Below are 23,556 nucleotides of genomic sequence, written 5' to 3'. Positions count from 1 at the left end.
CAATTCAATAATCAAATTATTGTTACATTAAGTTATGAGCCCTTTGAACCAAATTGTGCAGGAAAGTAAGTCTGAAGCCCTTCATCTGGGTGTACAAGACCATGCTCTACTGGGCATCATCACCCGTGCACCTTCAGTGATCATACAACATTGCTGACAAATGTACAAAAGTGCAATTAATCAATTATTATAGCAGATCCACAATTTCACTTTTAGTCAAGTCACAGGCAGCTTTCTGATCATTTTGTTGATGACATTCCTTTTGGTTCCTGTTAGTGTTTTCTTTTTAATCACAGGCACATCTGGTGGGTGGATTTTCCCTCCTTTAAAATGTTGATATGGAACCAGCATTATCCTTTGCAAGCTGAGACACCTTGAGGCAACTAACAAGACAACATATTAATGCCCATGGTCTTTTATCCAAGCAATAATGCCACATGTGTTCTCATTGATATTCCTGGCTGCAACATTCAGCAAACAGCTAATCCCCTCAGTTAGTGCACAAGGCCCAGTATAGCAAACAATTTAATTCCATCAGGAATTGCACAAAGTACCTTCACAGCATCTCTAACCTTTCATTGAAAACCCAATTCCAAAGCTGCAATATCACAAAGAACAGAGGCAAAAAGGAACAAATAAACCATTTTTCAATATTTTCAATTACATAAACAATAACTTGGATTTTGTTGGCTAACACAAGCAGTTTAGAATGGAGCCTGCTATAGTTAGACTTTTGATCTGCTAAGAAGCTAACAGATCCTTTCACAATGCATCATCTCTTTACAAGCCTCTGCTATTGGCACATAGCCTCAGTGGTTGGAATTATGGAACAGGTGTCAGGATTAAATGATTCAAAACATTTCATTCTATTAAAAATAAATTAAAAAGTTTCATCTTGAAATTCTTATGCAACATTAAAGTAAAAGATATTAATTGGAGTTAACCAGGATCAATGCACTCCAAAATTTGAAAGATAAGTTTCATCCCCCCTCCCCTCACCCCCCAACACCTCTTCCTTCTGATTTTCATCCATATCATCTTCTGGAAAAATGATTTGGTGTTTCTTTTTTTATATACTAGTCCTAGCAACTGTCTGAATTTCATGAGGTTAATCTTAACAAATGTTTGCAATTCCCTTCTAAGTCTCACACCATCCAGATTTGGGTCACTAGAATTTCAACACTAATCAGCTTAAATCTTGGACATCTTTACTTAATACCTGTCAGAAATATCTACCCTTAAAAGACTGACGTAATTCAAGATGACATCTTGCCATCGTCTTCTTTGGGAAATTGGGGATGGGCAAGTAATGTTGATATTCCCAGTGACATTCTCATCTGATAACTGATTAACACAAACTCCCTCACTTTAAATTATTTGGAATACACATGAATTGTATTGATACTCAATGAATATCACAGAAAGCTATGCATCTAGCTTTAATCATCTTTTTATAAAGTGATTTATTGAATTACTCTCAACTTGGTAGCCAGCAAATATGCATAGATTGGTTAATGGTATTGTCACGTCCTCTTAAGTACAGAGAAAAACTTAGTTTTGCATTCCATCTTCACAGAGCATCTCATTACTACAGTATATTTAAGTAGTACCAAGAGGAAAAAATGTGAAAATACAAGATATGGTGTTATAAATACAGAGGAAGTGCAGTACAGACAGTAAGGTGAAAGGCCATACCAAAGTGTACTGTGAGATAGGGCATCTGTCTCATTGCCCTAGGACCATGAATTGGGTATGTGTGAAAATCAAGACCCCTGCAGAGTAATACATTTCTTCTGATAATCTCAGAAATCAGAATCAGGTTTATTAGCACTGACATGTATTGTGTGATTTATAGTATTATGACAGCAGTACAGTGCATAACATAAAAAACTTTACTGTAAGTTGCAATAAAAATAATAAATTTTAGAAAAGAGGAATAGTGAGGTCATGTTCAGAAAACTAATGGTGGAGGGGAAGAAGCTGCATGTAAAACATTGATTCTGCATCTTCCGGCTCCTGTACTCCTTCTCTGATGGTAATAAAGACAAGAAGGCATGTCCCAGATGATGAGAGTCTGTAATGATGGATGCTGCCCTCTTGAAGCACTGCCTCTAGATGTCCTCAATGGTGGGGTGGTGTGATGAAGCCAGCCAAGCCTACAAATGTACATGGCCTCATTTGATCCTATGCATTGGAGCCTCTACACCAGGTGGTGATGCAACCAGTCAGAATGCTCTCCAAATACTTATGTAGAAAGTTGCTAAAGTCTTTGTGATATACCAAACCTCTGCAAACTCCTAATGAAGTATGGTATACCTTATTCATAATAGCATCAATATGTTGAAAACAGGATAGATTGTCTAGATGTTGATATCAGGGACCTGAAGCTGCTCGCCTTTTCCACTGCTGACCTCTCAATGAGGAATGCTGTGTGGTTTCATGACTTCCCCTTTCTGAAGACCACAATCAATTCCTTGGTCCTGGTGATGCTGAGCGCAAAGTTGTTGCTGTGACACTAGTCAACCAATCAATCTATGTCACTCCTCTATGCCACCTCATAACCTTTTGAGATTGTGAAACCAATAGTAGTGTCATTGGAGAATTTATAGGTGGCGCTTCAGCTGTTCCTAACCACATAGTCAACGTAGAAAGAGTAGAGCAGTGAGCTAAGTACACAATCTTGGAGTGCAGCAGTTTTGATTGTCAGCAAAGAGGAGGTAGTACGCACTGCCTGTGGAATCTCAAAGAAGAAGTCAAAATTCCAGTTGCAGAGGGAGGTACAGTAGTCGGGGTTTTGCGGATTCTTGATTAGTACTGTCAAATTAATCTGACAAATTAATATAACAAATTATAGCTAAATTGTGGTAGTGAAATAATAGAAAATATTCTTTTTCTATTTTCCTTATTATAAGCAGGTTTCCATGCACTCAGTAGGCATTTTATTAGGTACACCTCCTCAATGGCTCATTATTGCAAATATTTAATTAGCCTGCCATGTGACAGCAATTAAATGCATAAAAGCATGCAGACATGGCCAAGAGGGTCAGTTGTTGCTCAGAACAAACATCAGAATGGAAAAGAAATGTGATCTAAATGGCTTTGACCATAGAATGATTATTGGTGCCAGATGGGGTGATTTGAGCATTTCAGAAACTTCTGGGATTTTCACACCTAATAATCTCTAGAGTTTACAGAGAATGGTGCAAAAAACAAGAAAACATCCAGTGAGTGGCAGTACTGTGGGTGAAAACTTACTGTAATGAGAGATTTCAGAGGAAAATGTCCAGACTTGTTCAAACTCACTGGAAGGCAACAGTAACTCAAATAACCACATGTTACAACAGTGCAATGCAGAAGAGCATCTCTGAATGCACAACACATTGAACCTTGATGTGGGTGGACTACAGCAGCAGTAAACTTCAAACATACACTCAGTGGTCACTTCATTAGACACAGGAGATAGCTAATAAAGTGGCCAAAGTGTCTTTCTGGTGTTACATCTTTTGCCTTTGGTTTATTGAATAATCTGGATATAAAATATCTGCTTTGGCTTATCACAAGAGAGGAACCTTCTCTGGTGCCAAGCCTATATATATTTTTATGCTAACCATTGTCAAGAAATATTGATTATTATTGTTTTGAAATGTTTCATGGCACTGTACAGACTTATATAAATGTCTTTCCGGAGAAGGATAAGATAAATAAGTTAGTCATGTAAAGTGGAAGACAGAATAGATTTGTTCCCAATTGCAAATACAAGTGTTTCTATGGTATCATTCCTATTGAGAAACATTGCTTTACACTGATATGCCTCCAATATTTCAAGCAGGAAAATATAGAAGGGCAACTGTGATATATTTGCAGATCAAAGGCATAGCATTAAACATATGGCAAAATCATAAACTTGTTTATCGTAAAATAATCAATGATTGTTCAACATATAATGAATAAAAGGCCTTGTCCTAATGGTGTTAAAGTGTAGATTGGAATAAGTGCTGTGGAAAATTTGAATACTTAAACAAATATCAAAGCTGGAATCCAATAGTCTACGATTGATGTAGAAATTATTGTGAACATTGGATTCTTTTGAAGGGAGAATATTGTCTAAATATATGGAAGGTATATCAATTCTTTCAACTAAATGTATCCATATTCTGCAATTTTATTTTTGATTTTCATTTACTTGGATTGTACCAGAATGATTCCAGGATTGGTCATTTCAATCATAAGGTTCAAGTGGAGAAACTGAGTTAGTTCCCTTTGGAACAAAATAAAAATTGTGAGGTGATTTGATAGACGTATTTGGATATGGGACATATGAAGAGGTTGTTTCCATTAATAGGTGCTTACGGCAAGGTCAGGCTTTCTAAATGATGCTCAAAATAATCATAGAGAGGATATGAGAAAAAAATAATTTAATGGAAGTTGGTCATGATCTAGAATTCACCTGCCAAGCATTGTGGCTTTCAAACATGTATTGGATTGACACTGAAATGAAAATAACCCACAGGTCGCTTAGAAAAGTTTGAACTTTGAACTGGTCTGTTGTAAAGAGTACTTTTGAAATGATTTTTAATAAATGGAGGACAAACTGAATAAGTATTTGGCACCAGTCTTCACTGCAGAAGACATTAGCAGTATGGTGGGGGTTCCAGGTGCCAAGGGACACAAAGTGTGTGAGGTTATCATAACTAGAGAGAAGGTCTTTGGGAAATTGAAAGATCTGAAGGTAGCTAGTTACCTGGACCAGATGATATGAACCCCAGGATTCTGAAAGAGGTGGCTGTGGAGATTGTGCAAGGCATTAGTAATGATCTTTCAAGAGTCACTAGATTCTGGAATAAATCTGGAAGACTGAAAATCTGCAAATGTCATTCCACACTTTAAGAAGGGAGAGAGGTAGAGGATAGGAAACTATAGGTCAGTTAGTCTGACCTCAGTGGTTGGAAAGATATTAATGATTATTAAGGATGAGGTCTCAGGGTACTTGGAGGCACATGATAAAATAGGCTGTGGTCAGCATGGTTTCCTCAAGGTAAAATCTTGCCTGAAAAATCTGTTGGAATTCTTCGAAGGAATACCAAGCAGGGTAGACAAAGGAGAATCGATTGATGTTGTGTACAGTACTTGGATTTTCAGAAGGCCTTTGACAGGGTAGCACACATGAGACAGCTTAACAAGCTATGAGTTCATGTATTACAGAAAAGATTCTAGCATTGATAAAGCAGTGGCTGATTGGCAGTGAGCAAAAAGTGGGACTAAAGGGAGCCCTTTCTGTTTGACTGCTAGCAACTAGTGGTGTTCCACAGGGGTCTACATTGGGACCGATTCTTTTTATGTTATATGTCAATGATTTGAATGATGGAATTGATAGCTTTGTTCCTAAATTTGCAGCTGTTATAAAGGTCATTGGAGGGCCAGGTAGGTTTGAAGAAGCAGAGAGGCTACAGAAGGAATTATACAGATTTGAAGAATGGGCAAAGAAATGTCAGATGGAATACAGTGTCGGGAAGTGTATGGTCATGTGCTTTGGTAGAAGAAGTGAAAGGGTTTATTTTTTTTTAAATAAGAGAAAATATAAAACAAAGGGACTTGGAAGTTCTTTTGCACAATTCCCTAAAGGTTAATTTGCAGTTTGAGGAAGGCAAATGCAATGTTAGCATTTATCTCAAGGTAACTGGAATATAAAAGCAAGGATGCAAAGTTGAGACTTTAAGTTGAGTTGAGTAAAGTTGATTAAAGGTGAGACCCTACATGGAGTATCGTGAACAATTTTGGTCCCCTTATCTTAGAAATGATGTGCTGAAACTGGAGAGGGTTCAAAGAAGGTTCATGAAAATGATTCCAGGTTTGAATGGCCTTTCACGTGGAAAACGTTTGATGGCTCTGGGCCTGTATTCACCGGAATTGAGAAGAATGAGAGGTGACCTCATTGAAACCTATCAAATGGTGAAAGACCTTGACAGAGTGGATATGGAGAGGATGTTTCCTATGGTGGAAGAGTCTAAGACCAGAGGACACAGCCTCAGAGTAGAGGGCATCCTTTTAGAATGGAGCTGAGGAGGAACTACTTTAGACAGAGAGTGGTGAATCTGTGGAATTCTTTGCCACAAGTAGCTTTGGAGGCCAAGTCTTTAAGGCAGTGGTTGATAGACGTTTGATTGGTTAGAGCATGAAATGATACAGGGAGAAGGCAGGAAATTGGGGCTGAGAGGAAAATTGGATCAGCCATGAAGAAATGGCAGAGCAGATCTGATGGGCCAAATGGCCTAATTCTGCTCGTACGTCTTATGGTCTTATGATGTGAAATATTATTTGTCTGTCTCTCCCTCTCTCTCTTCACAGATGCTGTTTGAGTATTTCTAGTACTTCATTTTATTAGATATTTTATTAGATAAGTTAGATAAATGCACATCAAAATTTTCCTTAATCATATTTATAAAAGAAAATTTCATAAATATCTCTGTGAACAACAACATGTTATAAATTAATATAATCAAGTGATATGGTGACATTACAGACCCAATATAGATCAAGTGCAGCATCTGGATATAAATTCAAAATGGGAATGAAGTGCTGTCTTTGATTTCCTAATATAGTTAGCATAATCTGATGTATATTTTAAAATAACATCCTGTTTGCTCACACATTGATGCAATTCAGCACCAGGAAGAAGAACAGAGAATAATACAATAGCTGAATAAATGAGGACTCTTACTTTTGTTTTTCACACCAAATATAGGTTGCTGAGAATGGCTCTGCACAATATAAGACCATATAATTCCAAAGTAATAACACCTCAGAAGTTAAAATGATAATAAAACATTATTGCTCCTTTTTTCAAGCTTTAATACTCAATGTATTCAAATACTAGTACAGATAAATTCCCTCATTATTCCTTCGCCTCTTAGCCAGAAGCAATATATATGAATCAATGTCTGTAGGCCCCTGTTGCTTACACTTCTCTGAATTTAGCCTGAACATTTCTGGGTTGGAAAAACTTGCTGAGGCTCTGAGCAGTACATTCTATAAAGCCCTACTCTTAAAATGAGGAGAAAGACTATAAATGAAATAAAAGATACACAAGCTATTGCTCACGAGAAGGTGCTTTGGAAGCTGAAAGGTTAGAGGGTAGATAAGTCACCTAGCAAATGGACCACTAAAATGTCACCAGGGCTCTTATAGAGATAGCTGAAGAGATTGTGGAGATACCAGAACTGAATCAGTAGATTCTGCAATAGTTCTGAAGGTGCAGAAAATTGCAAGGAGAAGAGGAAGGTGAGAAACAGGAAATGAAAGGGCAGTTTTCTGACTTCAGTGGTTGGTAAGATGTCAGAGTCCATTATTAAGGATGAGGTTTATGGGTACTGAGAGGCACGTAATAAAATAGTTGGAAGTCAACATGCTTTCCTTAAGGGGAAATCTTGCCTGACAAATCTGCCGCAATTCTTTGGATTTGCAAACATTTGTGGACTTCCACCAACAGGCAGAGTAGACAAAGTAAAATCAGTGAATGTTGTTTACCTGGATTTTCAGAAGGCCTTTGAAAAGGTGCCACACATGAAGCTGCTGAACAAGATAAGAGCCGATGGTATTACTGGAAAAGTACTAGTATGGATAGTCGATTGGGTGATTGGCAGAAGGAATAAAATTGTTTATTTCTGGATGACTGCCAGTAATTAGTGGTGGTCTGCATAGTTAGTGCTGGCTCTGTTGTTTTTCGTGTTATATGTTTATAATTTGGATGATAGAATTAATGGCCCTGTGGTCAAGTATGTAGATGATATGAAATTAAGTGAAAGGATTGGTAGCGTTGAGAAAGCAGTAATTCTGCAGAAAGACTTGGATAGATTAGGAGAGCAGAATCATAGAGCACTCCAGCACAGAAATAGACCATCTAGTCCATGCTGAAAAATTATTCTGCTTTATTCCATTGACCAGACCTGGACAATAGCCATCCATACCCCTCCCATATATGTACTTATCCAAATAGTCCTAAATGTTGCAATCAAACCCACATCCATCACTTCTGCTGGCAACTCATTTCACACTTACACAGATTTATCTGCGGCAGGCAGCCACAAAATGAAGAAACACCATGGAACCCATTCAAGAAAACATCAAACATGTGAAAAAAAAACAAATTGCACAAATGACAAGAAGTTAGTGAACAACACATAAAATATAAAACGTCAAACCAGGAGTCCGGCAGTATTCAGTGCAGTTTAGTTCAGTGCCATTTAATTAAGTTAAATGTATTAATTTAAGTTATAAACATTTATCTAAATTGATTTCAAACTTGCCTGCAGCATTTTCTATTAGTTCACCTGTTTTGTCCCTGATGGCACACTATGGATTTTCTTGCTGCACTTTCAAGACGTCTGCCATTGATCAGGTACAAATGCCAGAGAAAACTTTGGGTCAGAATTGCTGCCAAGATAATTGGCAAGCCGACAACTGTTCAGAATTAGCTGTAATTGATCTGACAACATTAAGCAAGCAGCAGGAGCATTAAACACCAATGTCCAGAAGTTGCTAAGCCATTGCACTGTTCCGTCAAACACCCCTCACACACAAAAAAAACTAACAAATAGTCTTTGTTGTCTTAATTCTCCTTCGTGCTATAAGACAAATTGTTTGATCACAAGAAGTGTGCATTGAAGGGGAAAAGGTTTGAAGTTAAAGCTTTATAAAAGGTTGCTAATGATAGAGTATCTTGCCTTTTAAACACTGATGAGCTATCTTCTTCTCTGTAATTTGGGTGACATCAAGCATAGCAGGTCCAGCTTTGGTCAGCACAGGAGGTTAGATGTTACTGTAATATTTCAGAGTGTTAGCTGAAAGATCGGGACTTGATACCCGCCGTTGATAGTAAGAAGTTCGTACCTTCTCCCTATGTCTGAACAGGTTTCCTCTAGTGCTCAAGTTTCCTCCCTCATTTCAAGGACACACTGGGTAGTTGTGTGCATGCTGATTTGGCAGTGGAAGCAGGGTGACAGATGCAGGCTGCCCAGCACAACCCTTGCAGATTTGCTTTGACTAAAACAATGTATTTCTCTGTATGTTTCAATATGACAATTAAAGCCTCAGTTTACATCCAGGCTGAAAGGTTCTGCACAGATACTGAACTCTATACAGCACTTTAGGACCTTAGTCAGAATTTAATTTAGCATATGCAAAGTACACATATTGAAAGCAACTGGCTACAGGCCGTTTGCCTTATCCATTAGCAAAACTACCAATGTTCCCCACAGCAACATTGTGCATGTCCCTGCAATGGCTGATCTACTGATGAACCCTCATTCTCGAAATGATTACCAAAATTCTTTCCTTCGAGAAGGAGAAGTCAAGTAAACATATTTAATAGAGCAGAAGCTAGAGAAAGAGATTAAAGATAAAGGGGATGACGTGCAAGACAAAGGACACACAAATAAACAAGGCAGGATAAACAACAAATGCCCTCTAATAAAAGAATAAGATGTGTGACATTATTAAGCTAATTGTTAAATCCAAATTTCTACTGATGTACTGTAGAATGCATTCTAACCAGCTACATCTCCTTCTGGGGCTAGGGGAGGATGACTACTTATTGCACAGGATCAAAATAAGCTGCAGAACATTGCAAACTCAGTCAACTCCATCATGGGCATCAGCCTCCCCAGCATCTGGGACACCTTCAAGGCGCAATGCCTCAAAAAGTCGACATCCATCATTCAGGACCCCCATCATGTCAGGACATGCCCCCTTCTCCTTCCTACCATCAGGAAGGAGATACAGGGGCCTGAAGGCACACACTCCATAATTCAGGAACAGCATCTTCCACTCAGCCATCAGATTATTATGTATTGCATTATACTGCTGGCATTTTACAACAAATTTCATGACATATGCTGGTGATATTAAGTCTGATTCTGATTCTGCTTATGGAGTGTCCAATAAAGAGACCTGGTAATATCCCTATAGCTGTTGTGGTGCTTCATTTGAATTGTTATGGATTTTGAGAGAGGTGCAAAGTAAGAATGGGGCAGTGATTTAAAGCATGCTTCATGTAATGTGCAACTAATAATTTTTTTTGTAATTTATTTTTTATTGAAGTTCATCATCAAACAAATATTTCCATAATCTTAAATAATTTATGGAAATTTGCTTTCTGCAATTTCACAAAGGACAAGGGCAGTTTTATAAAACTCTAGTTTAGATACGTTTGGAGTATTGCATACAATTCTGGTCACCCCATTTTAGGAAGGATGTTGAGGGTTTGTAGAGGGTGCAGAAGAGGTTTGCTAGGATGTTGCCTGGGTTAGAGGCCATGTGCTATAATGAGAGGCCGGACAACCTTGGGATGTTTTCTCTATAGTAGCAGAGGCTGAGGGGAGATCTAATAGAGGTTTTTAAGATTATGAGAGGTATAGATAAAACAGACATGCAGTATCTTTTTTCCAGGGTTGAAATATCTAAAACTAGGGGGTGTGCATTTAAGACGAGAGGGGGTAATTTCAAAGGAGATATGAGTGGCAAGTATTTTACAGAGAGGGGTGGGTGCCTGGAATACACTACCTGGGGTGGTGGTAGAGTCAGAAACAGTAGGGAATTTTAAAGGACATTTATATAGATACATGAATGTGAGGAAAATGGAATGACATGGACACAGTGTAGAAGAAATTAGGATTGTTAGCCATCTGCTAACTTATTTAATTGGTCCAGCAGAACATTGTGGGCTGAATGGCCTGGTTCCATGATGTGCTGTTCTAAGTTCATATAATGTTCATATATATTTCTGATTTATTTAAATTAAACCATAGTGTCAAAATACAGAAAATATTCTTATAGCATCAATGAAGTTGAAATAAAACTTTTCAACCAATTATAAATTATGTTTACTGGAAGTTATAAATGATGTAAAAATAACTGTCTATTGATTCACCTGTGAAAAAGATAAAAATGTATTAGTATCTTTGTAGGAATATGGTAAAGAACTAAATTTAATGACAGACTAAAAACATGACTAATTATATTTATAATGAAATAACATAATGCCAGTGCAAATGCAAAGACATCTATTTTGGATCTGTTCAGAACTGAATATTGCTCATCAAAGATTTCATTGATAAGCTATTAAACTTTAGATGATATGTTTTGCGCTAATTTACCATTGTGGAAGATTCACTACAAATTACTCATTTTATGTAGAATTAAAAGAGAAGCTTTCTTGATGCTATATTCATTCTCTCTCAAGAAAGAAATTATTTAACAGAGCAAAGGGCTACTTCAGTACCTTGATTTTTCTATCTGAAGCAAGTTATTTGATGTAGAATTCAAAGAAAACTATTGTTTTTCACACATTATTTCTTTTTGATCTCCAGATCTCAAAAATGACATGTTAATGACAGCTAAAATGACAGGAGTGCTGTCATGTGGAATCACATAACCATCCCAATCCCCATCAGAGAAAACCAAGTTAAATACACAAAGTAAACAATGTTTATTAGGCAGGTTATTTAGCAAATATTTATCTTTTAAATCTTCTAGTTAATTTCCCGTGAAACAGATTATTTGAGATGTTTCACATATTATTCCCATGTAATATTATCTCTTTTGAAAGCCAAATGTGATTTTGAAAGCATAGATCTACAGCAATTATACTCAAATCAAAAGCCATAGATGAACCAGGAAATTTGTTGTCCGCTGAGGGCTAGATCTGTGGTATTCACATCTAGTGTTCCAGGACTATGTCAGGTATGATTTTCAAAGAGAGATGTTGTGCAAAAAAACAATTATGAACAAGGTGAGATACAAATCACATGCACATCAACACTGGTAGGGTTTGCAGGCCATTACTTCCTACAAAACAACACCTAATATCATGAATGGCAGTGATGTTTCACTCCCAGATGAACTCAACACCTTTCATGCACACTTCAAAAATGAGAATGAAACTACAATGATGAGGATTCCTGCAGCATCCAGTGATCCTGCAATCTCTGTCTTGGAGGCTGACGTTAGATCATCTTTCAAGAGAGTGAAACCTTGCAGGGTGACAGGCCCCTTTGGGGTACTTGGTAGGACTTTGAAAACCTGAGCCAAACAACTGGTGAATGTGTTCAAAGACATTTTCAATCTCTCATTGCTACACCTACTTCAAGAGAGGAATGATCGTACCAGTGCCCAATAAGAGCAGGGTAAGCTGTCTTAAAGACAATCATCCGGTAGCACTCATATTTACGGTGATGAAGTGCTTTGAGTGGTTGGTTATGGTTAGTCTAAATTCCTGTCTCAGCAAGGGCCAGCACCCACTGTAGTTTGCTAATTGCCACAATAGGTCAAGAGCAGTTGGGATCTCATTGGGTCTTCTCATGGCCTTGGATCCCCTGACAATACTAATACTTATGTTAAGCTGCTGTTTATTGACTGCAGCTCAGTATTTAACACAATCGTTCCTACAGGTCTGATCAAAAAGCTCTAAAACCAGGGCCTCTATACCTTCCTCTGCAACTGGATCGTCGGCTTCCTCACTGGAAAACTACAATCAGAAATAACATCTTCACCTCGCTGATAATGAACACAGGCGCACCTCAAGGATTAGTGCTTAGCACACTGCTCTACTCTCTCAACTGTATGGCTAGGCAGAGTTCAAATGCCATCTATAAGTTTGCTGATGACACAGCAAACTTATTGTTGTGATATAAAGATACAAACATATTGTTGGCTAAATTTCAGCAACAACCTTGAACTTCAAGTTAGTAAGACCAAAGAAATGATTGTGGACATCAGATAGGGTAAGAAGAGAGAACACAATCTAGTCTTCATAGGGGGAGCAGAAGTAGAAAGAGTGAGCAATTTCAAGTTCCTGGTTGTCATCATCACTGAAGATCTATTCTGGACCCAACATATCGATGCAGTTACCAGGAAGGCATGACAGCAGCTATATTTCATTGGAACTTTGAGGGGATTTGATACGTCACCAATGAACTCATACATTTCTGCAGATGTATCGTGGAGAGCATTTTAACTGGCAGTATCACCACCTGGTAACGTGAGGTGGCAGGTGGGGGGGGGTGGGGGGAGGTACTACACAGGGTCGAAATAAGCTGGAGAAAGTTGAAAACTCAATCAGCTCAATCATGGACATAAGCCTCCTCAACGTCCAGGACATCTTCAAGGAGCGATGCCTCTAAAAGGTGGCAACTATCATTAAGGACACCCATCACCCAAGATATGCCCCCTTCTCATTGCTACCATCAGAAAGGGAGACAGGTGCCTGAAGGCACATGCTCAGTGACTGAGGAACAGCTTCTTCCACTCTGCCATCAGATTTCTGAATGGACATTGAATCCATGAACTCTACCTCAATACCTGTTTGCATTACTTATTTAAATAAACTTATGCATACACATATATATTCACACACATATACACACAAGTATATATACATTCATGTGTATAAATACATATATACTTCTTACTGCATTCATAGTTTTATTATTTTGTATAGCAATGTACTGCTGCCACATAGTAACAAATTTCATGCAATATGCTGGTGATATTAAACATGACTGATTCTGATTCTAAAATGACTTTCCAGCTAAACCTTCCATGTTTCATGTAAACTTATTTACTCCAGGCACCAAAAGTTTAACAGCAAAGCTGAGATTTTGTTGATGAGTTTTTGAGCTGGAAAGATAATTCTGTTTCTCCTTTGACAGACACTCAGACATGTTGACTATTTCCAGCATTTGCTGTTTTAATTTGTGGTCTCATTTCCCTCCCTCCTACATTTTGACATTGTATATTTGATCCCATTTACTGACATTTTTTTCACTATAGATTCCAAAGCATAAGATTCTTTCTTAGTTCAAAAGTTTGACATTTCATGCATCAATATTTCTGTAGCAACTACAACAATAAGCATTTGTGAAGCATCTTTACAAAGACACAGCTGCTTCACCAGGGTGTAAGCAACAATATACAATAAGCCAGACAGCATTAACTGAATGTTTGGCTTCACTTTCTGTTTTGTTAAGGGCAGGCTTTCCTGCATGATATCCCTGGTGTTGATTTTCATAGAGAAAATGAAAACAAGCCCTTTGGCTCAAAGACTGCATGTCAAAAATCAAACACCTGTCTTTTATACATTAATTGTACACTAACCTATTTTATTCTCTCAAATTCCCATTAACAACCTCACCACCCACATACACATAGATTCTACTACTCACCTATGCACTAAGGGCAACTTGTAGAGGCCAATTATCTGCTAACCTGTACACCTCTCACTATGGGAGAAACTAGAAGGATGTCCAGCAAACTCACATAGTCTCAGGGAGATGCACAAATATAGCACCAGAGGTCAGGTTTGAACTTGGGCTTCTGGAGCTGCAGGGTAGCCTCTGCTAGCAGTGTCACTGTACCTCATAGTTCCTGCAGACATGCACCATAGGTAATATCACATCCACTGTACAATGTCTCCTGAAAGGTGAATGGAAAGTTTTGCTGATGTAAGTTGATTGGCAATTTTTGTAGTGCTCTGTAGCTCCTAATGCTAAAACCAATAGGTTATTACCGCCACTGCACGGGCAATTAAAGATAATGACGGCCGTACATTTCTTGCATTTGAAGCAATTTTCTCATTGCTGCACTTAAACTGAGAAGTAATGGCATTGGGACTTGGAGGCCAGGGACTGGTGTGAGATATAGCTTCAAAATCAATTTCCTTTCAACTTATTTGCTCCTGCTAGGTATATCTCATTTTTTCAAAATTATATTGTAAAAATTTTAAATTAAACTATATTGGATTTCCAAGTTGCTGCTGACTTTTCTATACTTGTTTTTTTTTGCCTTTTTAAATGTGTATGAGTATAAGCTGATTGATCCAACTTACAACATTGAGACACTAAGGAGGGACACAGGTAACAGTGGGAAAGGTTGGGATGAAGAGTGATACATCTCAAACAACAGGAAATAATGGATACGTTATAGCCTTTGAACACAGAAAAGCAAAAACACTGTTACTCTCCCTCATTGTTACTTTTAAAAGTTAGGTTCCTTCAAATAAGACACATTGTCCAACCATAAACTGGATAGATTGCATCAAAATTAGATCGGAGTGTTACTAAAATAGCTTTCTAAGGAGCATAATGAAATTTTTAATGAATATTTATATTCCCAACAAGCTTTAGTAATGACCGTGAATAGAACTATCACTAGTTGGAACAGTATATTGAGTCAGCATTTGAATAGTTGAAGGGAATTAATCAATAACTGTCCTGGAAACAATATATCATGGGTTATTAAGCAGTTTTTGCTGACGAATACACAGAATTCATTGATCTCTTTAATTACTGTCTGTGAAAGTCATTCATCTGATGGTAAGTTTGCATTATGATTTGTCTGATAATATTTAGTGCCATGAAGGTCACTCATTTGAAGGCAGGATAGGCTCTTAGGGTAATTTTTCTGGTAATTTGCCCCATTGTCAGCCTCCTTTTGCTAGGAGTCTCACAACACATTGCCTTTGTTTGTGAACCAATTACCTCATCCTCAGCACTATCACTCTGGTTCTCATTTGACAAGGGGATGTCAAGAGTGATAGTGCTGAGGACAAGGTAGTTGGTTTATAAACAAAGGCAATGTGTTGTGAGAGTCCTCACAAGAAGAGACTGTTGATGGGGCAAAATTGCAGTCAACGGAGTGAGTTGTAATGTAAAAGGCGAACAAAATCTAGAAGGGTGAACACAGGACAAAGGTATTATATTTGAATGTGCACAGTATATGCAATGAAGTGGATGAACTTGTAGCACAGTTACAGATCAGCATCTATGATATTATAGGCTCACTGAATCATGGCTGAAAGAAGATTATATTTGGGAGCTTAACATCCAAAGATATACGTTGTATTGAAAGGATAGGCAGGTAAGCAAAGGAGCTGGCGTGGCTCTGTTGGTAAAAAGAAATGAAATCAAGTCATTGGAAAAACATGACATCAGTTAGAAGGTGTTGAAGCGTTGTGGGTAGAGCTAAGGAACTACAAGGGTAGAAGACCCTGATGCAAATTAAATACAGCAATAAAAATGTGGTTCACCAACTACAATGGGAGCTAGAAAATGCATACCAAAAGAGCAATGTTACAATAGCCATGGTGGATTTTAATATGCAGGTAGATTGTGGCTAGTAGTGTAGTGGCGCCTGCCTTGATCCAGTGCTGATGCCACTACACCACTCGCCTCAATCTACCTGCATGTTAAAATCCACCATGGCTATTGTAACATTGGACTTTCAAGGCAGATGGTCCTGCAATCACACCCAGCCAGGTCCCAACCTGGGCAGCAGCAGCATCTGTTCAGAAGGAAGTCCTAACAATCTGCTTCTGTATCTTGCCATGAAAAACCAATGAACCCTAAGATCCATGAGGTCACGAACAGTCGGACTTGATTTAACAATGAACAACCACAAGATTGGGAAAACCTGCTTGTTGCTGGATCCCAAGAGGGAAAGGTACTAGAATGCATACAAGATGGCTTTTTAGAACAGCTCGTGGTTGAATTGGAAAAGAACACAGTTAGGGATGTGATAGCAAAACAGCAATGGCTGGAATTTCTGGAAGCAACTCGGAAGGCACAGGATATATACATTCCAAAGAGGAAGAAGTATTCTGAAGGGAAGATGACACAACCATGGCTAACAAGAGAAGTCAAAGCCAACATTAAAACCAAAGGGAGGACATATAACAGAGTAAAATTTGGTGGGAAGTTAGAAGATTGAGCAGATTTTAAAAACCAACAGAAGGCAAATAAAAGGTCGTTAAGAAGAAATATGAATCTAAGCTAGCCAATAATATTAAAGAAGATACCGAAAGCTTCAGATATATAAAATGTAAAAGAGAGGTGATATTGGATAGCAGGCCACTGGAAAATGATACTGGAGATGTTGTAATGGGGGACAAGGAATTAGCAGATGAACTGAATAAGTATTTTGCATCGGTCTTCATTGTTTCAGATAACAGCAGTATGGAGGAAGTTCCAGACTATCAGGAGTCAGAAGTGCATTAAGTTACCATTACTGTGGAGAAGGTTCCAGGGAAACTGAAAGGTCTGAAGGCAAATAGGTCACCTGGACCAGGTGGTATACACCCCTGAGTTCTGAAAGAGGTGACTGAAGAGATTTTCAGAAGGCAAGGAGCCACATAAGAGGCTGCTTAACAAGTTAAGAGCCTATGGAATCACAGCAAAGATACTAGGATGGATAAAGCAGTGGCTGATTGGCTGAAAACAAAGGCAGGAATAAAGGGAGCCTTCTCTGATTGACTGCTGATGACTAGTGGTGTTCCACAGAGGTCTGTATTGATACCATTTCTGTTTATGTTATATGTCAGTGATTTCAAAGATGGAATAGACGGATTGCTGATGAGTTTGTATATGGTACAAATATAGGTGGAGGGATGGGTAGTTTTGAGGAATTAGAAAGGCTACAGAAGGAAGTAGAATAAGAGAATGGGCAAAGAAGAGGCAGATGGAATATCATGTTGGGAAATGTATGGTCATGCACTTTGGTAGTAGAAAAGTGTAGACTATTTTCTAAATGGAGAGAAAAATCTGATGTGCAAAGGTATTTTTGGAGTGCTTGTGCAGGGTTCACTAATGGTTAATTTGTTGCTGAGTTTGTGGTGAGGAAGGCCAATGCAATGTTAGCATTCATTTCATGAGGACTAGTATATAAAAGCAACAATATAACATTGAGGCCTTAGAAAGCACTGGTGAAGCCTTACTTAGAGTATGGTGAACAGTTTTGTGTGACATCTAAGAAAGGATATGTTGGTATTGAAGAGGTTTCAAAGGAGGTTAGGAATATGAATCTGAGATTGAATGCTTGTCATATGAGAAGCTTTTGATGGCTCTGGGCCTCTACTCACTGGAATTCAGAAGAATGGGGTGACCTTATTGAAATTTTTCAAATGCTGAAAGGTATTGTTAGAGTGGATTTGGAGAGGATGTCACCACATGGTGGCAGAGTCTAAAGGCTGATTTATACTTGTGCATACAGCCTACGCCATAACCCTGATTTTCACTTCTGCGTCACTCTACGCCATAGCGAGCATGCGTTGGTGTGCACCAAAACGCTAGTTGGCGATGGGGTTTCTATGCCACTGTGTTGAGTTTCTTCGTGAGAGACACAGATGAGGAAATGCATTTCAAACATTTTCACCTGTCAGCTGGTAGATTTGATGATTTGGGTTCATCTATTTTGCATCAGTGTATGCGCAGTCTACAGACATGGCAGAGAAGAAGCAACTGGAAATGAGATGCTACCAAGCAGACCAATCAGAGTTGTTGCGGTCTGTGTCACTGTGACGTGTGAGTAACTTTTCTGGAGAGACACGCATCACCCTACAACCTAGGGTATGACGTAGGCACGGCATAGGGTACGCATAACCTACAGTGTTGATGTGGCGCACAATTATAAATCAGCCTTAAGACCAGAGGACACAGCTTCAGAATAGAAGGATGTCATTTTAGAATGGAGATGAGGACTACTTCTTCAGCCAGAGAGTAGTGAATCTGTGGAATTTGGTGGCACATGCAGCTGTGGAGGCCAAGTCATTGGCTATATTTAATGCAGAAGTTGATTAGTCAGGGCAGGAAAGGATACAGGGAGAAGATGGGTGATTGGGATTGAGGGGGAAAATGGATCAGCATAATGAGGACCTGTCCTGGGACCATCATGTAAGTTTCATTACAATGAAGGTTCAGTTGCATCTCTACTTTCTTGGAAGTTTGCTAAGATTCAGTATGTCATCTAAAACTTTGACAAACTTCTATAGATGCACAGTGGAGAGTTTCCTGACTGGTTGCATCATGGACTAGTATGGATACACCAAAGCCCAATGGGACGGTCATCATGTATCCAACAAGCTGTCGTCTCTCCATACAGCAAAGTTCAGTTCATTTTCAGGCCACCTGCCTGAATATCAAACTCCTTTTACTTGCTCGGTAATATTATCTAGGCAAACCAGCATGCCTTTCATAGGCAGCTTTACACTTTACCAAGGTAAGAGTCAGATTGGTTGCCTCCTTGGAACAACTTACAACTAATAGTCAAGAAGAGTGAGATGGGTGATGCATGGAGGTAGTGGGATTACAATTGCCAGTTTGGGGGAAAACCTCTTCCTCTTTCTAGTGCTGCAAAAGTAATCCTTGTTTACACTTAAAATGTCACTCACGGAACATTCCTGAGAGTGGTACATTGTCTCCAGCCTGTAGTTCACTGATAATCTGTTAAGGATAGCTGAAACTGGCATTAGTTTCATTGGAGCCTAACATCTGTTTCTGCTGGTCTACATGGTGCTCAAGGATACAGGCCCGGTGAATTTAACTGACTCTACCCATCCCTCCACTAAATTCAAAGCAATCAAAAACAAGGAACTGCAGGTGCTTGAAATCTGAAAAATAAATGAAATGCTGGAAACACTCAGCAGGTTGGACAGCATCTATGGAGAAAGAAGCTAAGTTAATGTTTCAGGTTAGTAATCTCCCATCAGATATTGACTGTGGAACAATTTTTTGCAGCCTATGTGCATATGTTAATTTCTCAAACAATATTCCTACTTCATGGAAACATGAAGTAGAACTTAAAGCTCTCAATCTGCCTTCTCTGTGTACCTTGAGCAGGATCCATCTGCTTTTGAACAGGTTTCAGACTTTGTGTTTAAGTACTATAAATACTCTATTAATAGCATAGATTCTTTCTGCTTGACAGCCCTGACCAAAGCTTCTCTACTTTTTACTGGCAGAGCATTGCAAAAGATAATCTTTTCTTATTGCTCAAACATAATTCAAAAATAAAACAACAATCCTCACAGGATATATATATATATATGTGTAAGTAAAGTCACAGTCTGCATAATCTGACAACTTTCCACAGGAGCCTTATTCAAAAGTGTCCTGTCTGTGTTGTATAGATGCTACAAGACCCTACAGAGGATAGTAAAATCCACAGAGAGTATCACTGGGGTCTCCCTCCCGCTTATTTACCAGGAGCATTGTATATGAAGGGCTCAAAGCATTGTTGAGGACCCCCACCACCCGCTGCACAACCCCTTTGACTCAATACCATCAGGAAGGAGGTACAGGAACATCAGGACTATGTGTGCCAGACCGGGCAACAGCTTCTTCCCCAAGGTTGTGAGACTAATAAAAACCCTGCCGCCATTGAGTAAGAAGATGTTCACTGATATTGCACTGCTTAGCATTTACCCATGCTGCACACTTCACAAGCATTTATAGTTATATTGCATTAACTTACTTGTGATAATATTTTGTTTTATGTGCTGTGTGAGATTAATGTGCATGCACTGTGGTCCGGAGGAACATTGTTTCATTTGGTTGTATGCATGTACAGTCAGATGACAATAAACTTGAACGTGACCTTTTGCATGGAGACATGATTAAAGTCAAAACTGGTATGAAGCATCTTTGCAATTGTCTTTATGGTGAACACAGTAAGTATGAGTGTTATCAATAGCTAGAGTGCTATTCCAAATTTCAACTTTGATCTCAATATATTATTTACTGCTATTTATTTATATTTGCATTTGCACAGTTTGTTGTCTTCTATGCTCTACTTGATTTTTCATTGATCCCAGCTTACAGTTACTATTCTATGGATTTGCTGAGTATGCTCACAGCAAAAGGAGTCTCATGGTGGTATGTGGTGACATATACAGTGTGTACTCTGATAATAAAATTTACTTTGAACTTTTGAGCTTTGAATGTAAGTCATTCCTGGTGCTATGAATGTTTTTGAATAAAAGGTCACACGTGGTAGAAAATTTCAGATTTATCACAAATTGCAGTGTTTATTGCCATGAGCATTAATTACCAACAACTCTTCTAACTAGGTCATCTCCAGTGCTATTATAAATTGAAAACCAACAGCAGAGACCTGTTTTTGCAATTTCATAGACATAATCTAAAACCTTGTCTGAGTGTAGCTCAGTGGAGTAACACCACTGCCACTAAGTCAGAACATTTTTGATTCATGTTGTTCCTACAGACACTGGAACATGAAAATCTAGTCTAGCACTTCAGTGTAGTGCTGAGGAATTAGAAAAGCTGGCCTCAAAAGTTGTCAGTACACTGCCAGAGAATTCTAGCTCTGTGAAGATGAAAATTGTGTAAATGTGAGAGAGTCAACACCAGCTGTTAATGTCCTGTGGTTTTCCTTGTATGAGATTTCCATTGTATCCTGAGACTTATTTTCTGGTATCCACTTCATTTCAGTAACTTCAACAGTAGTGTCATGTCCAAGATTTTGTCTCTCGTGAGACTTCTAACCATATTGGTTTAAATAATGACTGAAACTGTTCAAACACAGAAGAACCAATTATTATCAATACAGAAAGCTCTAAAACAGCATTATTAAGTAAATTCAAAAGACCAGACCTCTGCTAACTGTGGTGAACTACATATACCTGTCTGGACATGCCCCTCTGATGACTGCTCCTGTGGCTCCTCCCACAGATCCCTGTATAAAGGCGATTGAAGGCACTGCTCCTCCCTCAGTCTCTAGGATGTTGTGTGGTGGTCTCTTGCTGCTGATCGTGGTCTCTTGCAGATAATAAAAACCTATTGTTTGCCTCCCGTCTCCGAGAGTTATTGATGGTGCATCACTAACCCTCTGCAAAACCGACCAGGTAAATTAACCCAAACTAGGAACTCAGTTACTACACTACCAGGTGGTCTCAGCTGCCAGAAAAATCAGAAAGGATCCAGTGAAAAGGAAGGTGAAAAATGAGTGACATTTGGGAAAAGAGCATTTACAGTAATAGAGGTAGAACCCAATACTTTCTCAACCCAGGCTCCACAGGGCACAACATTTTTAACAACAATTCTTGTTGGAACAGTTTATGAGTCGATATGGCATCTGAACCTTTGACAAACTCCTATTAGATATGCAGATGAGAGTATATTGACTAGTTGCATCATTGCCTGGAATGGAAGCAACAATGTCCTCAAATGGAAATGCCTACAAACCTAGTGGATAAAGCTCAGTCCATTCAGGTAATGCCCTTCTGACCGTTGACCATATCTACATTGAGCGCAGTCATAGGAAAGCAGCATTCACCATCAAGGGCCCACACCATCCCAGTCAGCTCTTTTCTTGCTACTACCAACAGAGGAAAGGTACAGGAACCTCAGAACCCACACTGCCAGCTTTGGGGACAGTTATTCTGTCTCAACTGTCAGGTCCTCAAACCACAGGGAATAACTTCAGTCAACTTCACTCGTTCCATCACTGAACAATTCCCAACAACCTATGATTTCACTTCCAAGGAGATTTCATCTCATGTTCTTGATATTCATTGTTTATTCTGTGAATACTCACAAGAAAATGAATCTCAGGGTTGTATATGGTGACATGTATGTATTTTGATAATAAATTTACTTTGAACTTTGAATGTTAAATATTAAACTTCTATATTACCTGCTGACTGGGCTTGGTCTTCAGCTGTCTCTGGAGTCTCTGGGAGAGCACCAATGACTAACTACCTCAAAATCAGGTTTATTATCACTAGCATAAAGCTGTGAAATTTCTTGTTTTGCAGCAGTAGTACAACACAATGCATAAAACATACTAGAAATTATAACATGAATATATATACTGTCTACATGGTATACAAGCAGTGCAAAAAAAGAGAACAAAAATTGTAAGTTAGTGCTCATGGTTTCATGAAACATTCAGAAATCCGATGGTAAAGCAGAAGAAGCTGTTTCTGAAGTGTTGGGTAGGTGCCTTCAAGCTTCTGTACTTCCTCCCTGATTGTAGTAATGAGAATAGGGCATGTGTTGAGTGGAGAGGGTCCCTTCTTGAGGCATTACCTTTTAAAGATGTCCTCGATGCCGGGAGGCTAGTGCCCATGATGGAAATGTCTGTGCTTTCAATCCTCTGCAGCTTTCTTTGATTCAGTGCACCTTCGGTAACAGTGCCTTCGTGTGGCACTTGGAAAAAGAACTTCTATGGAAATTTCCACATGCTGCAGAGGTTAGGGTGGAGATTAGAGGAGCTGAAGAAGGAAGAAGAGATGAAGGGTTGGATTTGGGCGCTGTAAGTCTGTTAGCAGCCTGACGGGATGGTAAATAGAATCAGAATCCTGACCATAACATTTTTAAACATTCCCTATTTCTGGACCCAGAAGTAGCAAAGGATGATGTCCATGTTTTCTAAGTCAGGAGCTCCTCTATGCCAGGAAAAGTGGGATCAGCATGGTCTTACTGAATGTCAGAGCACAGGCTCTAGGGTCTTCCTGGACTAATCCTGTTTATGTTTTTGTGTTATTAAACAGCTGATGCTGACAGCTGCTCTGCCTTATGCAGCTTGGTATGATCTACGTGGAGCATAGTCAGAATGCTCATCCAGCATCTCAGGACCTGTGCCCTTGGCTCTCTCTTCAGCCACATTTAAATGAGGCCAATGACAACTCAGTTGGCAGGTCTTCAGAGAGGATCAGAGGGCTGAAAGGAAGAGAGATTTGACGAATATACCTTCTACCTGGACTTAATGAAT

This window comes from Hypanus sabinus, chromosome 2 (genome assembly GCF_030144855.1).
Source record: "Hypanus sabinus isolate sHypSab1 chromosome 2, sHypSab1.hap1, whole genome shotgun sequence".
Classification (NCBI taxonomy): domain Eukaryota; kingdom Metazoa; phylum Chordata; class Chondrichthyes; order Myliobatiformes; family Dasyatidae; genus Hypanus; species Hypanus sabinus.
This window is presented reverse-complemented; position numbering follows the sequence as displayed.